We start from the raw sequence: 10,069 nt of genomic DNA on the forward strand, positions 1-10,069 counted from the left end.
AAGTAGAAAATCTTCATTCTCATCAACTCCTATTATCCGTAGGTTTGGTCTTCTCATTGTGTCCTGTATTTCCTGGATGTTTTGAGTTAGGATCCTTTTGTATTTTGTATTTTCTTTGATTGTTGTGCCGATGTTCTCTATGGAATCTTCTGCACCTGAATTTCTCTCTTCCATCTCTTGTATTCCGTTACTGATGCTCACATCTATGGTTCCAGATTTCTTTCCTAGGGTTTCTATCTCTCACATTGGGTTTTCTTTATTGTGTCTACTTCCCTTTTTAGGTCTAGTATGGTTTTGTTCATTTCCATCACCTGTTTATGTGTGTTTTCTTGTTTTTCTTTAGGACTTCTACCTGTTTGGTTGTGTTTTCCTGTTTTTCTTTAAGGACTTGTAACTCTTTAGCAGTGTTCTCCTATATTTCTTTAAGTGAGTTTAAAGTCCTTCTTGATTTCCTCTACAATCATCATGGATATGCTTTTAAATCCGTGTCTAGCTTTTTGGGCGTTTTGGGGTGATCAGGACTGGCTGAGGTGGGAGTGCTGGGTTATGATGATGGTGATTGGTCTTGCTTTCTGTTGGTAATATTCTTAAGTTCGCCTTTTGCCATCTGGTAATCTCTGGAGTTAGTTGTTATAGTTGTCTCTGGTTAGAGCTTCTTCCTCTCGTGATTCTGTTAGTCTCTATCAGCAGACCTGGGAGGCTAGCTCTCTCCTCTGAGTTTCAGTGGTCAGAGCAGGCAAGCTCTCCTCTTACAGGGAAGGTGCACAGATATCTGGCGTTCGGACCTGCCTCCTTGCAGAAGATGAAGTCCTGAAACAGGACCTGTCCCAGAAGCTGTGTTGCTTCGGCCTGTCACAGAAGCTGTTAGCTTCTGTAGACCACACTCTCACCTGAGCAGACTACTCTTGGAGGGATCCATGAACCAAGATGGCTCCCCCAGGTGCTCAGGCAAAGTCCTCCCGGGCAGGGCGGACACCTTTCCTCTGGCAGGGAAGGTGCCCAGATGTCTGGGGCCCGAAATGGGGTCTGCTTCAGAAGCTGTCCTCTAGGGACCTTGGGGTTGTCCGAAGACTCTGTGCCCAGGTGATCCAGTGCTGGCACCGACCAGAAGTGATTTGGACCCTGGTCAGGCTGGGTTTTCATCTTCCTTAGTGCTGTCTCAGGTCCCGTCTGATTGGATTGGAACAGAAGTTGTGTTCCATCACTGGTGGTCTAAAGATCACTTGGAGAGTCCTCTAGGGGACCTTGGGGGTGTCTGCTGACCCTGCTCCTAAGGTGACCCAGTGTTGGCACTGACTGGAAGGGACTTGTGACCCTGGTCAGGTAGAGTTTTCTGCTCCCCTAATGCTGTCTCAGATCCCATGAGATTGGATTAGAACAGAAGTTGTGTTCCACTCACTGGTGGTCCTAAGTTCGCATGGAGAGTCATCTAGGGGACCTTGGGGGTGTCTGTCGACTCTGTGCCCAAGGTCACCTGGTATTGGCGCTGACTGTAAGGGCTGTTAATAAGATTCTTACATTTGCCTTTCGCCATCTAGTAATCTCTGGAGTTAGTTGTTATTGTTGTTTCTGGTTAGAGTTTCTTCCTCTCCTGATTCTGTTAGCCTCTATCAGCAGACCTGAGTTTCAATGGTCAGAGCACTCTCTGCAGACATGCTCTCCTCTTGCAGGGAAGGTGCACAGATATCTGGCAATCGGACCTGCCTCCTGGCAGGAGATGAAGGCCGGAAACATGGCCTGTCCCAGAAGCTGTATAGCTTCTGTAGTGGGCAGTCTCACCTACACAGACTAGTCTCTGAGAGATCCCGGACCAGAGATGCCTCCCCCAGGTGCTCTGGCAAAGCCTTCCCGGGTGGGGCGGATACCTCTCCTTTGGCAAGGAAGGTGCCCAGATGTCTGGAGCGGAAAATGGGGTCTGCCTCAGAAGCTGTGTCACTTCTGCCTGTCCCAGAAGCTGTTAGGTTCTGTATTCCACACTCACACCTGCGCAGACTAGTCTCGGAGGGATCTGGGAACCAAGATGGCTCCCCCAGGTGCCTTGTTTTCAGCTTTTTAAAATATTTTTTGTTTTAATTTATATGAAAAAGTGATTATGCATGTATACTTTGGGTTTTTAATTTGTCAATACATTTTCAGAGGTACAATTAGTGGATGGTGAATCAAATAACAGTCCCTTAATTTTGATCTGCAGAATTAGACATAGTTTTATTTTCCTGACACCAGTGTAAAGCTCTCTGTGGGGGACTCATGGTCCTCTGGGCTCCACAGGGTTCCATTACTCCAGCTTTACCATTGGAAACAAACATAGACTGTACCATCGGTTTAAGCCAGCTTCATTCTACAGTTGCTGCTGTCTGTGGTTGTCATCTCATGGTTCCAGCTTCTCCAAAATGTTGACATTTATGTTTCACATATGCTGCATCTTTACCATGACTTCAAAACCAGTAACACTTTACAAAATCTTATTTTAAGTTGGGCTGCCAGCCAAGTTACAGCCTACGGACCACAGCTTCTGTATGCTGACTCTCATGAAACACTTCCAAAAAGATTTTGCCTGAAAATACTAATTTCTTCTTGATCAAACCTACATTTTTCAGTACCAGTTGACTGGAATTAATTGGTCCAGCAAAGCAAAAGTTTAACTTCAGGGTTTCTAATGTCTTGCTATTCATCGCAGACTTTTCAGCCCCAAATGACCAAAACTACAGACACTTGATTCAAAACAGCACATTAATAGCTATGTTAGAATCTTTGAGGTATTCTCAAACTTCTTCCTGAAACATCAACAACTAGGCAACCATCATCAGCATTCATCTTAACATCATTTTCGAAGTTCCCAGAGCAGCCATTTATGATTCTTTCTTTTCATCCCAAAGTTCTGAAGTCTTTCCACAAGCTTACCAAAACCAACATGGTCATAGCAAAACCAATATACTATGAGCTTGGTGTCAATTTCTGTCTCAGGGTTTCAGTTGCTGTGATAAAACACCATTATCAAAGGAACTTGTGGGAAAAGGGTTTAGTTGGCTTATAGTGGTACTCCATAATGAAAAGAGGTCAGAGCAGGGATTCAAGGCTGACATCTGGATGTAAGAACTGAAACAGAGACTATGGAGTAGTGCTGTAGAGGCTTGCATATGTTGGCTTGCTCAACATGTTTTCCTATACACCCCAGGATCTCATGCCCAGGCTGGTTGCTTCTACACCAATTATTAATCAGGAAAATGCCACACAGGTTTTTATCCAGGCCAGTCTTCTTTGGTTTTGTTTATGTGTTTTTGAGACAGGGTTTCTATGTATAGCCCTGGCTGTCCTGGAACTAACTTTGTAGACCAGGCTGGCCTTGAACTCAGAAATTTGTCTACCTCTGCCTCCCAAGTGCTGGGATTAAAGGCGTGTGCCACTACACCTGGCCATCCAGGCCAGTCTTATGAAAGGTGGTTGTTGTTCTTCAGTGAAGTTTTCTTTTCTCAGATATGTCTGTGTTTGGATCAGTTTGACAACAACCAACAGCACAATATCTCACTAGAAGAATCAATGGTCACATCAGTTTCAGAGGAGACAAACTATATTAAAACTATATCATTGTATTTGACTATGTTTTTATATGAAATCTAAGTTACTTTAGTTTTAGTAAATATGTTTTCATTTATTCTTCAAAACTTGTGTTTCAGGAAGTACTCTGATATAACATACATAAAATTTATGGCTTATGAAATATCAAACAGAGGGTATTGTTATACTTTTTAACAACATATTAGGTGATTAAGTGTACTGGAATACCAAATAAATCTACTGTGTCTGATATCCTAACAATCAAACAAGCATACTATCTTCAAACCACCAATGAACCCAGCACAGCACCTTCTGTGATGTATATTTTAATTTAGATGCAGTTCCTATTTTCATAGTAAGTTAAATGTGTATTGTAAAGTGTAAATTATTGAGCTTACTTGAGTTCAGCTCAGTGTGACCATATTACACAAGACAACCTATTTTACTTTAATGGTGGTACATGGTTCTTTAAAACCATGGATTGGATATTGGATAATATCATCTACATTGGAATATTACCTGTACTTAATGTAATAAACTTAAGAAGCATATGAATTTCATCAATCTCTATATATGTACATGTGTGTACAATTTTGTTAAATGTGTTTTTTGTAGACCTCTCAATCTTCATTTCTCTTAAAATTTTGTAAATTATATTTGGAAAAGTTTATCTAAAACTAGAACTAGAAATGATCTTTGTTGTAATGATGGGGCTTTTCTATTTGATTTGATTTGATTTGATTCCTGAGACAGGATTTCTCTGTGTCTGCCTGTCCTGGAACTAGTTTTGTTGACCAGGCTGCACTTGAACTCACAGAGTTCTGCCTGCATCTGCCTTCCAAATGCTGGGAATAAAGACATGCAGCAACACTTCCCAGCTATATTACTTTTTTATTTACTGTTTTTATAGTATGGGCTGTTTTCTTACTTTATATAAATATCTTTTTACTTTCACTATACTAGCAAAGAGATTATTTACAGAAGAGGAGAATTGGGGAGACACAGAAATTGTAATAGATGACATCTTCTGCCACACCATAGCTTGAAAAGTTCCCTTAAATTTTAGGAACTGAATTTAGATAAAATTGAGATGGATTTATTCCAAAAAGAATTCAGGACTAGCCAGAATGAAATAGAGCTAGAATTTTATTAAATATTTTCATATAGATGTCACACATGAAAATTCAAGAGACATGTGAAGAAAGAACACAGTTATAGCAGGAAAAAAGAGTCAAACTTTATTGCCATAACAGTGGTCATAAGGAGGATTTTCTTGGAGTTTGAAGCTATTGCCTTCGAAGTGCTCTTAAACAAACAAACAAACAAACAAACAAACATCCTAAATGAAATTACAGGCTAGGTCCTGAAGGGCAGATGATAGGATTTCCACTGGCAATGTCAAAGACTTGCTATCTATGCTGTAGAGAAGCAGAGGTTCTGTACTGTAAACACACATAGTGTCTAGTTTGTGATTCCCAGAAATTGTCTGGGGGAAGAAATATCTGTGACCCAAGTTCATATACCTAAGTTTATAATCAAGGAGAATATGGCTATTTGAACAGAACATGTCTGTACATGAAAGAAGCTTTCATAGAAACTGTTAACCATAATGGAAGTCCCTGTTTCTCTGAAAGACACAGACTTCCATGTTAGCAGAGCCTTTCCATCCCAAATCTCATTATTTCCTAGCCTAGCCTACTTTAACACACTTAAGTATTTTCTTTGTGCCTTTATATTAAATATCTTTGTATTTATTTTGATATTCAAAAATATTTTTACATGTTCATTGACATCATTAAGTATACACTGTACAATTTATAAGGATTTCACTACAGTGAATGAGTTTTCTGCTTTACTTACTGAAGTTCTTTCCCATTATGAAGGGTATGGATTGGTTTTTCATCACTGAATTTAAAGGGTCCTTTATATCCACCAAATACTAATTTCTCTTCAGTTGTATGATTTGTACATATTTTTTCTTCTCTTCTCTGATCTGCTTTAGATATTTTAAATTAAAAATATATTTTAGTTGTTGAAAGTATATTTTGAAGTTTTATACTTTTTAATTAATTGTGATAATTCATGTAACTTTGCATGATGAAGCAGGTTGTGATACTACATGTTTGATTCCCTAGGTAAAGCTTTTAGGATTATATAATCCATAATTTTCCTATAAAATTTGGTTTATAAAATGACAAACTATTAAATATGTATTTCAAGAAGTTTTTATGCAGTTTTTATATTTATTTCCCCTTTGTTTTCTGCTGATTTTTTTTCTCAAGAAACAATATTATGTGTTAAATGTGTATTACTATTTGAGGAATGCATATGCTGTCATTTGGAAGCTCACCCCACACATATTTGATCCCAGACTGCCTTTTCCATTAGTTTGAATATAAAGTGACAGAACTTATTCACTGAGCTTACATTAATAGATGATAAGGAGATAATATAAGGCTCTGGTATTTTTAACTTGACAGGTCCTTCAGCAGAAAAGAATACATTAAGAAATCACAGTTCACAACACAATCCATTGAGGAATTCATTAGAGAGTTTTCCTTCTACTTCATGATATGTAAAAGTTAGTACTAAGGTACAAAGATTATTATAATTTAGGAAAGCTAGGAATATTTAGCATGTGAAAATGAATAAATGAGAAGATTAAATTACTTATGATAGACTCATATGCATCTTGTTATAAATCTCATTAACTACTTCAAAGTAGTTTGATACAATTGATATGCTGAAACTTTCTGCTCTATGCCTGGGATAGCATGACACTAAACCCTTTCCTATAAATGGCATTTTTCATTTTCTTTTTTTATTTAAGTGTCATTCTTCAGTTTGTTAGGGTCTTTCAAGGCAAAATACTCCCAGTTTAATCACTCTGTTAGAGAAATACAGACTACAGCTGCTCAGGACCTGGAGTGCCTGAGGCCTCCCTTGTACAGGCTTCTTTTACTAGTGAAAGAGTTTGACAGCCCCAGGCTTTAGTGGTTCCTTAATATTTGGGGCTGCTTGTCTCCAGGAAGGCACTTGCAGAATGAATTCACAGTGAACTCAAGATTAATTTCTAACACTGCAGTGTGACCCACTTTCCTGAGAATCACTTAGACATCATCCTAAGAGCACAGGGAAGAGAAAGCAAAAAGTAAAACAAAGAAACTGGTCAACACAACCAATGAAATCTGGTGGAATATGTCAATGTTTAGTATTTGGCACAAGGCAACTTCCTCATTGACCTCCCCAGCTCATGAGCTGGGGAAACCTCTCAAAACTCCCCCAAAGCCAGGAAGTCCCTCTTAAACATCCCAATAGAGGCTTTCTTTCCAGAAAGAACAGAACTTTGCTGTCTCTGAGCTTGCTGTCAGCTAAGGATTGCAGAGGCTAAATCAGGCAAATTCAGTGATGGTTGGAGAGCCCTTTCCTCTGTTCTGCCTATATTCACTGGATCCTGGCTTTATTTTTATTCAGACTATTAAGACTATGGAGACCCTTCAGGTTCTATCGTCCCACTATTGGTTATCCCCATTGAGTCCTGGGAGCCTCCCACATCCTAGGTCTCTGGGACTTTCTATAGGTTACTCCTGACCCACACTCCCAATTCTCCTGGCCCCATGTGTTTCTCTCCTGTCTCCTCCTTACTTGTTCCTGACATCCTTTCCTCTCCCACACCCCTTTCCTACCTAGGATCTTCCCTCCCTCTGCCTCCTGTGATTAATTTGTTCCCCCTTCAAACTGGGTTTGAAGCATCCTCACTTGGGCCTTGAAGCATCCTCACTTGGGCCTTCTTTCTTTGTTAATTTTATTACTCTCTGTGGGTTATATCATGGGTGTTCTGTACTTTTTGACTAATATCCACTTATCAGTGAGTACATACTAAATACTTTTGGAACTGGGTTAGTGTACTCAGGACACTATTTTCTAGTTTCATTAATTTGCCTGAAAAATTCATGATTCCTCATTTTTAACAGCTGAATACTAGTGATCCATTATGTAAATGAATGACACTTTCTAAATCCATTCTTTGGTTGAGGGACATCTAGGTTGATTACAGTTTCTTTCTATTACGTATATATACAGTGCCCTCAATGGAGGGATAGATTCACCAACACACCTTCAAACTTTATGACACAGAATTATTCTTGTCTAAAAGAAATACAAGGACAAAAATGGAGCAGAGAGTGAAGGAAAGGCCATCCAGTGACAGGCCCAAATTGGCATCGATCCATGGGCAGGCACCAAACCCTGACACTAGGTATGCTTGCAGACAGGAGCCAGCTATGGCTGTCATCTGAGAGGCTCTACCAGCAGCTGATTGAAACAGATGCACATATTTACAACCAAGCATTGGACTGAAGACCAGTACCTCTATAGGAGACTTGCAAGAAGGATTGAAAGAACTGAAGTGGATGGCAATCCATAAGAAGAGCAATAGTGTCAATAAACTCAACCGCCCTGGGAGTGCCCAGAGATTAAGCCACCATCCAAAGAGAATGCATGGGCTTGTCCATGGATCCTATCACATATGTAGCAGAGAATTTCCTTGTCTGGCCTCAGTGGGAAAGGATGTGCCTAATCTTATACACTTGATGCTCCAAGGAATGAGGGTGCCAGGACGTGTGTTTGAGGTAAGGTGAGGTAAGGTAGGGGTGGGTACATGGTGGGTTGGGGAGAGGATGTGTAGGGGATGGGAGGTGGAAGTGGAGGGCTAGGGTATAGGGAATGGCTAGGGGTAGGAAACACCTTAGACACAAAGGAGAGGGGAGATGGGGTTAACAACTCTGGTGGGGAGGGAGCAACATTTTGAATGTAAATTAAAAAAAAAAAAAGACAAGACTACTGTGACCCTGGATTAGAAGATAGAAGTTCTATATACTCATAGGGAAGCTAAGACAACCTGAGGTTGTATGAAACTTTTGGCCTGCTAAAGCAACTGCTGACTCCTGGAGCATAGCCATGTCCCCTCTTCTATCTTGAGATGTCTGGATCAAAGATGTTCATCAAGACAGAAAACTGCTACATCCACTCCAGTAGTGACTTGAATTACAGGTTTGGAAACCTGGAAGCTGTCCTGAGGCAGAGTTTCACGGCAACAGCCTCTTGGAACCTTGGCATTCCCATAGCCCATATACTCAAAACCTGACCCCACATTAGTCTGGTGTTTGGATCCCTGTGCTCTCTTTTAGTATTGTTTTATTATAAGTCCCTTTAAGGATTGATTTTTACATATAGCTAAGTCTTCGCCAGTGTTCCAATGGTTCCTAGAAATTCCTTGAAGCTGACCCTGAGCTTGGAATTCAGTAAGAATGTTACCTATTCAGTAAAACTCAAACTTACTTCTAGTAGAGACAGTGAAACTAATTAGGCATTACACTTTACTTGAACAGAGCAAGAAAAGCTCAGGGCTAGTCTGCATAGGTATTACTTAGGACAATAGCCTAGTCACACCCAAATACAGGAATACACAATGGCCTAGGAAATAGGTGGGTTGTAGTATTATTCATGAAAGGGTTAGCAGAATGGAATTCCCTTCATGCAGTTTTTTTTCACTAGGACCAAAGGAATAGCATAATGAGATATTTACTCAAGAACCCCTGGTGGTGGGTTTAACAATAGACTAGCATTGCATCAGAGCATTCACCTGGCTCCTGTGTTAAGCTGATCTTAATTAGGGTTGTTTCTATTCTCAGTTGTAAACATGGCCTGGTTCCTGCCATCTTTTTTTTTTTTTTGATATTTTTTTATTACATATTTTCCTCAATTACATTTCCAATGCTATCCCAAAAGTCCCCCATATGCTGCCCCCCACTTCCCTACCCACCCATTCCCATTTTTTGGCCCTGGCGTTCCCCTGTACTAGGGCATATAAAGTTTGCATGTCTAATGGGCCTCTCTTTCCAGTGATGGCCTACTAGGCCATCTTTTGATACATATGCAGCTAGAGTCAAGAGCTCAGGGGTACTGGTTAGTTCATAATGTTGTTCCACCTACAGGGTTGCAGATCTCTTTAGCTCCTTGGATACTTTCTCTAGCTCCTCCACTGGGGGCCCTGTGATCCATCCAATAGCTGACTGTGAGCATCCACTTCTGTGTTTGCTAGGCCCTGGCATAGTCTCAGAAGAGCCAGCTATATCTGGGTCCTTTCAGCAAAATCTTGCTAGTGTATGCAATGGTGTCAGCATTTAAAAGCTGATTATGGGATGGATCCCTGGATATCGCAGTCTCTAGATGGTCCATCCTTTCGTCACAGCTCCAAACTTTGTCTCTGTAACTTCTTCCATGGGTGTTTTGTTCCCAATTCTTAGAAGGGGCAAAGTGTCCACACTTTGGTCTTCGTTCTTCTTCAGTTTCATGTGTTTTGCAAATTGTATCTTATATCTTGGCTATACTAAGTTTCTGGGCTAATATCCACTTATCATTGAGTACATATCATTTGAGTTCTTTTGTGATTGTGTTACCTCACTCAGGATGATGCCCTCCAGGTCCAACCATTTGCCTAGGAATATCATAA

Source organism: Mus caroli, chromosome 11 (genome assembly GCF_900094665.2).
Source record: "Mus caroli chromosome 11, CAROLI_EIJ_v1.1, whole genome shotgun sequence".
NCBI classification, from domain to species: Eukaryota; Metazoa; Chordata; class Mammalia; order Rodentia; family Muridae; genus Mus; species Mus caroli.